At 54.9% G+C, this 12,246-nt stretch overlaps 1 protein-coding gene across 2 annotated transcripts in view; it reads right to left on the bottom strand.

The window, feature by feature from the left end:
- EVI5L (ecotropic viral integration site 5 like) overlaps nt 1–9,223 on the bottom strand; it is a 29,763-nt gene extending 20,540 nt beyond the window's left edge. Inside the window, exon 1 of one of the 2 annotated variants that reach the window (XM_068537099.1) lies at nt 9,062–9,223. The gene's annotated coding sequence lies outside the window, so the exon portion shown is untranslated. The remainder of the gene's footprint in view (nt 1–9,061) is intronic. The other variant, XM_068537100.1, reaches the window with a different exon arrangement.
- Nucleotides 9,224–12,246: the final 3,023 nt, after the last annotated feature.

Below are 12,246 nucleotides of genomic sequence, written 5' to 3' on the forward strand. Positions count from 1 at the left end.
AATACTCAGGGCTTAAATTTGCAGTCTGAGAGGCAGAACCTCCTGGTCCCTCAGGAACTTTCTCTTGACTCATCCCCATACTCTCTAAATGCTGCGCAGCCCCAGAAACCATCCTCCTGATGCACGCAGACACACACACTCCTTCACACTCACACACTCACACTTACCCACAACCTCACACCCCACACACTCAGATACATTCACACTCACAAACCACCTACACACACAGTCTTGCGTGCACATGCACACACGCTCTGACATACACTCACACACAATCGCACACCTACACGCTCAGATACACAATCACACACTATCTCACGCCCACACACCCCTTTGCCCCTACGTGCACACGTACACACACACACGCACGCTTCCTGCACTGACCAGGTCTCGCCACGCCTGGAACCGAGTACATACGGATGGACATGGGCTCACTGCCCTCCTAGCTCTGTGAGCAGCCCTGTCCCTTCTCCAGAGCGCCCGGACTCTTACCGCCTCAGTCCCTCCTTCCCTGGCGCTTACTGGGGGCCGTCTGAGGGCCAGGCACTGTTCTAGGGGCAGGGATGTGGAGTGGAACGAGGCGAATGAGCCCCTATCTCCCCAGGGCACGCGGCCGCCCTACCCTTGCTGGAGGGGCACAGAGTCGCAGAGACAAGGCAGGTCCCCTCGAGTGCTGAGGGGCCACTGGCCTCTGAGACCCACACACAGGCCCTCCAGGTCTGGGGTCCCAGCCTCTCAACGGCCCCATTTCAACGCCCTTTGCTTCTGCTTCACTGCAGCCACCCGAAGGGGGTTCCTGGCTCCTGCGGAGTGGGCAGTGGGCCACCTAATGCCGTCCCTGCTGGCACCACCGCCCGCCACGCCCTTATAAGGTGGCCCATGGCTTAGGAAGCTGAGCCAAGCCAGAGGGGTGGGAGAAGACTGCCGGTGAGCTGGTGGTGGGGTCGGGGGGCAGAAAGGTCCAGATGCTGGGGACCCTCCACCTCCCTTTTCCTCTCCCTCGCAGGGGCGTTTGGACACTGCCAGCCATGCTTCCGCCTTCTTGAAGTCCTCTCCCACCTAGTTTCCAAGAGGCCAGGTTCCTGAGGCTCCTCCTGCCTCGGCCCAGCCTGGCGCCCCTTCCTCCAGAGGCCCTGCTTTGGCCCTTATCCCTTCATGCCCTCGGTGAGCTCACTTTCAGGACTTAAATGACCAGATACATGTCGGTGATTGTGACACCCTCCCTCGTCCCCATCTTCTCCTTTCTCCTGAGCACCAGCCAAGATTGCCAACTGCCTCCAGGATGGCTCAATCAGATCCACCACCGGGGTAGGAATCACCACTGTCTGGGTCCCTGCTACTTCTGCGACCCGCACTGAGCCTGGTACAACGTGAGAGTCGAGAAATATTGGAGGAATAGAACCTGCCTGCCCACCCACCGGTATTTCCTTAGTGCCAGCCAGGTCCTGGGCACCATGCTGAGGGCTGAATACTGCTGGGCAAAGACAGAAGCAGCCCCTGCACGCCCAGAGCATACGGGGGTGGGGGGGTGGGCAGAGACCAAGAGATGATCATCTGCACTTTCTATTACAGACTGAGAGAAACGCATGGAATAAAAGATGAGGTAGAGTGGAAAACAGTCTGGCAGTTCCTCAAAAAGGTAGACAGAGAGTTGCCAATATGACCCAGCAATTCCGCTTCTAGGTTATCTACCTGAGAGAATGGAAAACGTACATTCACAGGAAAACCTGTACACAGTTCTTTTTTTAATTCTTTTTTTTTTTTTTTTTCCTGGCCGGGCCACACCGCACGTGGGATCTTAGCTCCTCAACCAGGGATCGAACCAGTGCCCCCTGCATTGGAAGCGTGTAGTCTTAACCACTAGACCTGCAGGGAAGTCCCACCTGTACACAATTGTTCACAGCAGCACGATTCACAATAGCCAGAAAGTGGAAACAACCCAAACGTCGATGGATGAATGGATAAATGAAATGTGGTCCATCCAGACAATGGAATGGTATTCAACCATAAAAAAGAAGGAAACTGATTTTTTTCGGTGAACTCTTTCCTGGCAAACCACCCCCTGCCCCCGACCACCTCCAGGGTTCTGGCTCACTCCTCTCCCCTCTCCCCGAAAATACCTACCCCTATACCCCAGCCCAAGACACATTCTATGGCAATTCCTACTATACACGCCTGCCTGCCCTACTGGGTCATGAACCTTCTGGGGGCAAAGGCCTATCTTCTTAATTTTCTACTCCAAGCCCCTAATGCAGCATCTGGCCGTTAGTAGGTGCTCAATCAATGTCTGCTGGATGAAGGAAGAGAAAAACCCCTGTGCTGCTCAGCCAGGTGATCAAGGTCAACACCATCAGTGATAAGTCATGTTGAGAGCATGTGCACTTGATACGCTGACATGAGAAGGGCACTTCATCTCTGGGTCTTTCTCCCCAAGACTATGAGGAAAACATGTGACCAATCCAGATTAGGAGACACTTTAGAAAATTCCTGACTAGTCCTCCTCAAAACTGTCAAAGTCATCAAAAACAAGGAAAGCCTACGAAAACTGTCCCAGATAAGAGGAACCTCAGGAGATGTGAGGACAAAATGTCCTACGGGATCCAGGAAGGGGCCCTGGGAAAGAAAAAGGAAATTAGGGAAAAACTAAGGAGATCTGCATAAAGTATGGACTTTAGTTAATAATAATGTATCAATATTGGTCCATTAATTATAACAAACTTACCAGACGATGTTACTAATATGGGGAAACTGGCTGTGAGTGTGGGGTCTGTGGGAATGCTTTGTACTATCTTCTCAATTTTTCTTTTTTTTTTTAAGAAATGATGAGAGATTTCATCTATTTATTTATTTATTTTTGGCTGCATTGGGTCTTCGTTGCTGTGCGTGGGCTTTTTTAGTTGCGGCGAGCGGGGGCTACCCTTCGTGGCGGTGCGCGGGCTTCTCATTGCGGTGGCTTTTCTTGCTGCAGAGACCAGGTTCTTGGCACGCGGGCTCAGTAGTTGTGGCTCGCAGGCTCTAGAACGCAGGCTCAGTAGTTGTGGAGCATAGGCTTAGTTGCTCTGCAGCATGTGGGATCCTCCTGGACCAAGGCTCGAACCCGTGTCCCCTGCATTGGCAGGCGGATTCTTAACCACTGTGCCACCAGGGAAGTCCCGATCTTCTCAATTTTTCTGTAAAGCTAAAACTGTTTTGAAAACTAAAGTCTATTTTTAAAATTAAAAAAAAAAAAAAAAAAAGAAGATTCTGTACCAGGGTAGACAGAAACGTAAAGGACAGTTTTATAACATGTGAGAGGTGCCCTAGCGAGTAGAGAGTTGCTCACTGGGTCTCCTGACGAGGCCGTAGAGGAAGAAGGATTTGCACTTGGATTTCTTTTCTCTTTCTTTCTTTTTTTTTTCTTTAAATACTGAGTGACCCACGTATTTTTTTAAAAAAACATTTCATTTTATTTTCACTGAGCGGCTTGCAGGATCTTAGTTCCCCGACCAGGGACTGAACCTGTGCCCTCAGCAGTGAAAGTGCAGTCCTAACCACTGGACCACCAGGGAACTCCCTGCACTTGGATTTCTGACTCCAGAGCCTTTGCCCCAAGTTGATCAGCTGAGCTGTCACTCTGCATTCAATGACTTTAGAAACAACCTACGTAAAACACCGAGTGCAGTGAGCACTCAGTAAATGAGTTACTCTTTTTCAACAGGTAGAGTGAGTGAGTGTGTGTGTGCCATCTTTCAGAGGCAGGCAGAAGACCCCAAGACTCCTTTACTTTTGCTTTCCTACCCACCCCGCCTCCATGTCCCACCCCCTACCAGCCCAGCTTCTGATCCTCTACCTCTAATGATTATGGGGACCCAGAGTCATTTCTAAATCTGAAGTCTTGAAAGATGCCACGTGACCCCATCTGCTCAGACTGACAGACTATCAGCTGGGCCACTCAGACCACCCCGACTCCTGGGGAGACGGCCTGACGTCTCCGGGTCTTTTCCTTGGCCATGGGGGTGGGCATTTGATGGGCGAGCTGCCCCTCAGGTAACAAGGACGGCTGCTGGAATTCAGCAGTCACTGCCGGCCCTCCTCTTGTCCCCAGTTCTAGCCGCTCCTCCGTGCCACCCGGGATGTTTCCACATCCATGTACCTTCCTCCATGGCTGTGTGTGTGGATAAATGATCCCAGATCTCTTGGCCTCCCGGGAGGACTTCAGGGCCAGCAGCCTGGGTTCAAATCCCTCCTCACCTACTTTCCTATCTTTCTGATCTGGGTACAATGTGCTTTGTCTCAGTTTCCTCATCTGAAAACAGGGCTGATGATAGTACCGACCTCACAGGTTTTGTTGGGAGGAATAGATGAGCTAAAACCTGTCAAGTACTTAGGACAGGAGCTGGCTCATGATATTTATTTCCCCCTGGGTGGAAAGTTCCATGAGGGCAGGGGCTGGCTAGCCTACTAGTGGATCCCCAGAGTCTAGTGTACCATCAGGCATCTGATATTTGTGGACTGAATAAACAAACTTCCCCTCCTCAGCAGGCCCACCCCTTACGTGGCGGCCCTGTTTAAATATTAAACGCAATAAAACTAAAATCATTGTTATTGGTAGTAATAGCAGCAGCGGCAAGTACCTTCAGGCTAAAATCAGCTGTGGAAGGATCTGTGGAATCCCTTCTGACCTAGGACCTGTGGAATCCCTTCTGACCTAAAAAAAAGTTTACTACCTTGCATGTCAGCAGCTACTTTCTGCCACCATCACAGGTTCCTTCCCGGCAAATCCCTGATTTCTCTATATTTCAGTATCCCTGAGAATGACAAAGGAAACAATTTAAAGCCCTCATAAGCCTTCCAGGGACAGGTGGATAAGAGAAGTGGCATCTTGTAAAGGCTCTCGGCTCTTCAAAGCCAAGAGGGTATCTTTCCTGCTGCAAAGGCTGGCTGGGCCAGGGCCCAGGGCGAGGTGGGTCGGCCCTGCCTTTGGGGGCTCTCCAAGCAGATGGATCTGACCTCTTTCTGCAGAAGAGATCCAGGCCCTCTTTCAGAAGTGGGTGAGTGGGGAGGACTGTCAGCTCCTAAAATCAACCAAGTGTCTACTAGGCATCTGTTACGTGCCCTGTTCTCGCCTAGGACTCAACTATGAACAAACAGACATGTGCCCTGCCCTCGTGGGACTCTTGGGCTGGGAGATAGCCCTCAATGAAACAATCTCACAGGGACTTCCCTGGCAGTCCAGTGGTTAAGACTCCATGCTTCCAACGCAGGGGGCACGGGTTCCATCCTCGGTGGGGAACTAAGATCCCACAGGCCGCGTGGCGTGGCCAAAAGATAAAAAACAACAACAAAAAACAATCTCACAAACATCACGGTGCGCTGAGAAATGGAAGAAAAGTGCCAGTGGGGCTCTTGAAATCTCCCTGGAAGGGATCAATCTCTTCCCCAGCCCTGGTGAGTTGTTAGTTCTCCTAACTAACCTCCCTCTTGCCCTCTGTTTGGCTTCTAGAACATGTGTGCAGCAGACGTCCCTGGGCGGGGGGGCGGTGGTGGGGGAGGTTTGCTGCCTTTCCAAGTTCAATTCCAAATACTGGTCCCTTTGACCAGGGAGCGTCCCATGGTGTGTGCCCCGTGGATGGCATTTGGGACACGAAGGCCTATAGGATGAAACCCACCAAACAAGGCACGCTTCCCTGCATGCACCATGCTTGCTCCTGCCGCCTGGGCATCTTCCAAGCACTTGGGCTGCCTGGAACACCCCTCCCTGCCACGCCTGCCCAGAGAGCTCCTCTCCCAACTCGTATGTCATCTCTGCTCCACCTTCCCTGATGCCCCGGGGATGCGCCAGGCCCTTTTCTCTGCTCCACAGCATGCTGTCCGTTAATCTGTCTCCTGCTTCCACACGGGATGGGATGGTAAGGGCACGGGCTGGAATGCTGGTCCCTCCGGGTGGTTTGGGGGGATTAAATGAGATAGTATGTCAATGGGGCTTGGTACAGGGCCTGGTGCGCAGCACGGCCTGATCAGTGCGCTCCTGGTTTCAGCTCTCGCCTGCTGACGTGGAGAGGGTCTTTAGATGCAGGGCAGGGGCCACCCCTGACGTTCCTTCACACCCCAGCCCCTGACTCGATTCCCAGTACGTGGTGGGGGCCTCATCCGGAACAACCAGCACCCATATTCTGCAAGAGGAAACTAGAGCACGATCCTCCGTTCCCCCTGCACCCATCAAAAGCACGTGCACAAAGACCCGGCCCCGGCCCCCCAGTCTAGGGTAAAGGGCACTGATGTCTTTCACCAGCCCTTCCCGGGAGCCTTCTCGTGTTTTCCTAAGGAGTCCACAGTCTATCCCGGGGAGGATTCTGACCCCACTGCATCTGCACAAAGTCCCCCCTGGGGAGGCCGTGGAGTTTGTTTCCTGTGTGCCTCGTGACCTTCAGAAGTCTCTTCGTTCACTCCTCCCTTCAGCACGTGGGCAGAACAAACCTCTATCCGCCCAGCGTCAGAGGTCTACGTGGGGTGTGGGCACTGCCAGCAAGCAGGCACCCGACTGCCCTCTGCCCCCCTGGGAGGTCCCTGTGGGGCCACAAATCCCACAACCAACTGTCTCTTAGCCCTGATGTAAACTGGCTCAGCCATGGAAAGACAGCCATTATCCACTGAGGCATCAGCTAATTCCAACCAGGGGCCCAGGATGCCCAGTGACTCTGCTAGCACCCACAGGTGGGCGACTGCCCTCCTGGACCCCACTGACCCCTTCCACATGGTGCCCAGGGGACATTCAGGGCCACATCCTAACCTCTCTGGCTCCCCTGAAGTACAAAGTCCTGGTCTCGGGATTTCTCTCCCCATTTTCTAGATGGGTAAGTCAAGGCCCCAAGCTCAGATGTGCTTTTCCCCAGAGCCATCCAGAATCCACTGGTAAATATCCACAAAGAAGCCTGGGCTTGTTCCTCTGGGGTTTTCCAGGCACGCTTATGTCAGACAGGCAGTGCTGGCCTGACCTGGATTCCCCTCAGGCAGGACCTGGGGCTCCTTCTCAGTCCCTGCGGTCCTGGCTGCGCTGTCTCGCCAGTTCTGTGATCTGCCCTCCTCTTTGACTTGCCTCATCCCAACCTGCAGTCAAACCAAACCACCTGCAGCCGACCACAGAAGCCCAGGGGAACCCACAGGTTGGACCCGAGGGTGTGGGCTGTATGGGCGGGAAGAGCCAGTACACCTGGAAAGACACGACGACATGGGTCCCCCAGATCCATCCCAGCCCGGCTGAGGGAAAAAAAACCAAGCCAACTCCTCACTCGTGTTCCACCAGAGCCTCTTCAACACATTTTTCCCTTCTGAAAATATTCCTTAACAAAGAGCTGTCTGCTTCTGGCAGGCCCAAACCCAGCCCCACTGGGTCTCAAATGCCAGGATCGAAGGAAGCTGTTTCATCTTGGCATGACACGCCAGTCGTGGGTGAAAGAGTTCTCGGGGCTGTTAGGGGCTGGCCCTGCCATCTGAGGCCAGCGGGCGTGATGGGGTCAGGATGCTGGTCCTACCAGTCTGGTCAGACTTCAGAACCAGGGCCAGGAGCAGGCGGTACCCCTACCCCTCTGCCAGGGGTGGCAGAAATGAGGGGGCAGGCAGTGGTTCTTTTGGGGAGACTGGTGTAGGAAAGAGAGGGAGCATTCTTCCCTTTGAAGAAGGGTAAAGCGGGGGAGATGAATAAAGGGGAAGAGGCCTGGGGCAGGTGTCCACAGGGGTGCTGGGAGATTCTGGGTCACCCCGCCACCTCCAGGGCCCCAGTGGGGGCACGGGCTCAGGGAGGCTGGTGTGGATGGGAAGGCTGGCTGCCTGGGGCAGGGCAGGTAGCTCATGTCTCTGAGTCTCTGCCTGAGCTGGGAGCTGCTGGGGCCTCCAGGAGGACCTGGACAGGTGAATTCCAAGGAGGGGTGCTAAAGTGCTGAGGAGCCGTGTGTGTGTGTGTGTGTGTGTGTGTGTGTGTGTGCGCGTTGAGGGGGGCAGGTCCCAATTGCCTGGCTCTGTGTTGGAGGTCTTAAGTTTTTCTGCGTGCGTTGGGGATCCAAGTGTCTGTCCGTGTGTGTGTGTGTGTCTGTCCGTGTGTGTGTGTGCGTGTGTGTGAAGGGCTCCTGAATGTCTGTGTGTGAGGGGCCCAGGGTGTCTATCAGTATGAGATGTTGGGGGTTCATGGGTTTTGCTCTGTTGCCTCCCAGATGTGTGTGTGTGTGTGTGTGCGCGCGCTTGTGCGTGTGAGTGGGGCCCTCACAGAGGTGGGTGTCCCTTGGGTGGGGAGTGGGGTTCAGAACATCTGCTGGGAGGTCCTGAGCATGAGGTGAGGGTGGATTTTCAGGAAGTAGGGATCAAGACGAGTCAGGATCAGGGGGTGTGTGCGACGAGGACCCTGAGGAGGGGCTTTCAGGGGTGCCCTTGGGCATGGGGCTGCTGGGGGTGGGAGATGGCCCAGCAGGCTGAGGTGAGGCCTGCGGGCAGGAATCCGGATTTACAGAAGCTGGGGAGGGGTCCTGCGCGGTCAGAACGGAGGGGTATGGCTCTAAGACGGGTATCCTTGGGGGTGGGGGCAGGTCTGGGCCCAGAGATAGGATGTGAAGTGAGGGGAGGGATGGCGTGGCAAGGGGTCTACAGATGAAGGGGGTCTTGAGGGATCGGGACAGAGAGAGGGCGGAGGTCCTGGGCTTGCGGGGGCGCTCGTAGGGGCCGGGTCTGCGGGGTGGGGACTGGGGGAGCCCTGAAGGGTCCGGAAAGGGGTCCTGAGGGTCAGTAAAGAGGGTCAGCGGGGGTCACGGGCCTGAGGGGGCCTCCCGGGGAGGGGGCGGCGTGGGGGAGGAGGGCGCCCGGAGGAGTCGTGGGAGGGGCCCTGAGGGGTCGGGAAGCGTCGGAACGAGGATGGGCAGGGGCCAGGGCCCGAGGCTGACGGCCAGGGTCCGTGCTGGGAGTGCCGAGGGCTCCCGGCGTGGGTTCCGGGGCGAGGGGGCCCGAGTCCCAGTCTTGCCCGGCCCCCGTGGGCCGCAGCGCGGAGCCGCGGGCCTGAGAAGGCGCCCGGGAGGCCCGGCCCGCGCCGCCTACCTACCTGCGAAGAGCGCGCCGCCATAGCCATGCCGAGCCTCGCCGTCCCGGGCCGCGCCGCCGTCCCGGGCCCCGCCGCGTCTCTCGTCCCGCAGCCCGGCCCGGCCCCCTCAGCCGCCCCCCGGGACCGCGGCCGCCACCGGCTCTGTCGCTGCCATTTCACCCGCTGACAGGAGCCGCTGCCCCGCCCCCGAGGCCCAGTCAGCCAATTCACCGCCCCCAGGCGCTCTGGCTCCGCCCGCTGGCCAGGAGTGACGGGGTGTCTGGCCAATCCATGGTCACTCCGTAAGGAGGGCGAGGGCCCTGGCTACGGCCAGAAGGTTGCCGCCTTTAAGGAGAGAAGCGAATTGAAATTAGGGAAGCAGTGAAGGACGGGGTGTTTTGCCTATCGGAATGTGGAATCCTGTTGATCAACACTTGTCAGGGCCAATAGGAAGGAGAGAGGGGTGTGTCTCTGAGGGACGGCTGGGTCCCTGAGGAACCCCAGACAGAGGCAGGCCAGCGTTTGGCTCTAAGCCCCGCCCAGAGTCGGGCTTTTTGCCCAATAACGAGACTTCCTGGGACGGCCATTATTATCTGCCCCTCAAACCTCGGCCATGGTAACTCTTGGGCCTCTATAAAGAAGATTGACACCTAGGGAGCCAATGACACTGAAGGAGGGCGGTGAAGTGACGCTCTCTGGCCAACGAGATCGTGTGAGGCTAGCCTCCCGGGCGGTGGGGCTTGAGGCCTGGTGTGAATGAAATACGGGAGGGGCTGAGAAGGGCGTGGCCTAGATCAGTGATGGGGCGGGGGCAGATCAGGTAGAGGCTAATGGGTTGGGTCTGAGAAGGGGCGTTGCCAGAAATCCCTTAGGCTGAGGGACCACATCTTCTCTGACCCCGGCTCTGTGCTGAGGGCGGGGCTTTGGGTGGTCAGGGTGTCACACCGGAGACTCAGGCCTGTCCATTCTCTAGTCTAGGCCGGGTTAGGTATCTTCTCTGAGGCTGACAGTGTCTTATGTTCCCCCATCAAACTCAGAGCACGCTGTTATCACTGCTTACATGGCCCTCCCATCCCCCACCCCTCCTAGATAGATGGGGGCGGGGGAAGGCAGGGCCTAGGTCAGGGCGTCCCTGGCATTGCTGAGCAGGGGCCCAGAACATGGGAACTGCTTATAAATGTTTGATGAATGAATGAATGGCGGGCCCAAGATTATTCACAGGAAAGGGAAGGGTGGGGGGATCGCTCAGGCTGGGGAGGGAGATGTAGAGGCAGTTACGTATAGGGGGCAAGACAGAGAAAAGGACAAGTTCCCACCCCAAGATGCAGGGGTGGGCCCTGGAGGGGTGTGGGGCAGGGAAGGACCCTGTCACAGAAGAGAGGGTGACATCGTAAGTTCAAAACGGAGAGACAGAAATGGAAACGGGGAAGGCTGGCACCCAGAGTGGGGAGTGTCAGGACCTTCTGAGGTTTGAGATCTCAACCTTCTAAATAGTAGGTAGGGGGTTCCTTCTGGTTTTGGGAGCGGTGAATGCCATACAGCCACGCTTTCTGCCCCTGTCCATCCTCTCCGCCTCTGTCTACGCTCTGTCCCGTCTACATTTTGCCTCTGTCTATTCTCGCTTTGTCTCTGTCTCTACTCTGAATCTGTCTACACCCTCTCTGCCGCTGTCTATACTCCCTCTCTGTGTCTTCCCTCTCTCCCTCTCTCTTACTATCTATTGTACATTGCATCTATTAAAATTTTGGAACTGTTAAGAAAAGCTTCCAAGCGTATTTCTAAAAACTCTGTGGTAAAAATAATTATAATGAATTCCTTCTCCCCCACATGCCCATATACCCGCATATCCCATTTTTAAAATAAAGAACATATCTTTGGGACTTTCCTGGTGGCGCAGTGGTTAAGAATCTGCCTGTCAGTGCAGGGGACGTGGGTTTGAGTCCTGGTCCGGGAAGATCCCACATGCTGCGGAGCAACTAAGCCTGTGTGTCACAACTACTGAGACCTTGTGCCACAACTACTGAAGCCCGTGCACCTAAAGCCCATGCTCCGCAACTAGAGAAGCCACTGCAATGAGAAGCACGCGCACCGTAAGGAAGAGTAGCCCCTGCTCACTGCAACTAGAGAAAGCCCATGCACAGCAACAAAGACCCAACGCAGCCAAAAATAAATAAATGAAATTATATATATATAAAAAAGAACATATCTTTGATCCCCTGGCTGTCCAGTGGTTAGGACTCCATGCCTTCACTGCTGAGGGCCCAGGTTCCATTCCTGGTTGGGGAACTAAGATCCCACGTGCCACAGGGCCAAAAAAAAAAGAAAAAGAAAAGAAAAGATAAGCATATCTTTGCCTCCTCCTCCCTTTTTTTTTTGTTGGGGGGATCTTAGTTCCCGGGCCAGGGATGGAACCCATGCCCTTTGCAGTGGAAGGGTGGAGTCTTAACCACTGGACCGCCAGGGGAGTCCCTATTTGCCTTCCTTCTTTTAAAGCTTATGTGCTGGACATTTCATAGTCCTTGACAAATCCAAGGTGACCTTGGATTTGCAGAGTATGAAGCTGAAGAGAATCTTATGGACATTGTCCTCTGATTCCTGGGTGGACTTGGGAGGCCGGGGGAGGACCCCTATGGGCACGTTAGAGATAGGACGCAGGGTAAGTCAGGAGGGCAAGAGTGACACCAGGATGTGGTGAGGGTCAAGTAGTCACCAAAGGACAATCTCTGGGCTGGCTGCCCGTGGTCCCTCAGTGCGGAGGAGTGAGAAGCCATCATAAAGGACAAATCTTGGGGTTTGCCTTCAGAGAAGAACAGTTTGATGTGACCCACAACTTCCAAGGAACAGAAAAACCTGGACTGGTACAGGAGGTGGGGGACAGAGGGGTCTGCAGAGGCACAGACCTGGGTGGGGTCCAAGGCCACCCAGATAGAGGTCATGACCAGATCGTTTCTGGGACCTTGCCTAGGAGATAAGTGGCATCTGGTGTCTGGGGAATAAAGTTAGACACTAGGAAGATGCACAGGGCATCTGACCCTCTCATCCTTACTCTGCCGTATTCACACAAAGGATGGTTTTATTCTGGGGACACTTTGATTCCATTTTTATAAGCACAGTGGGGAAAAAAATCCAACACATTTCTGTTGGAAAAGACTTTTGAATCCTAAGCTGAATCTAGCCAATTAGATTGCTGGATCACTTTGCTATTC

Source organism: Eschrichtius robustus, chromosome 2, assembly GCF_028021215.1.
Source record: "Eschrichtius robustus isolate mEscRob2 chromosome 2, mEscRob2.pri, whole genome shotgun sequence".
NCBI lineage: Eukaryota > Metazoa > Chordata > Mammalia > Artiodactyla > Eschrichtiidae > Eschrichtius > Eschrichtius robustus.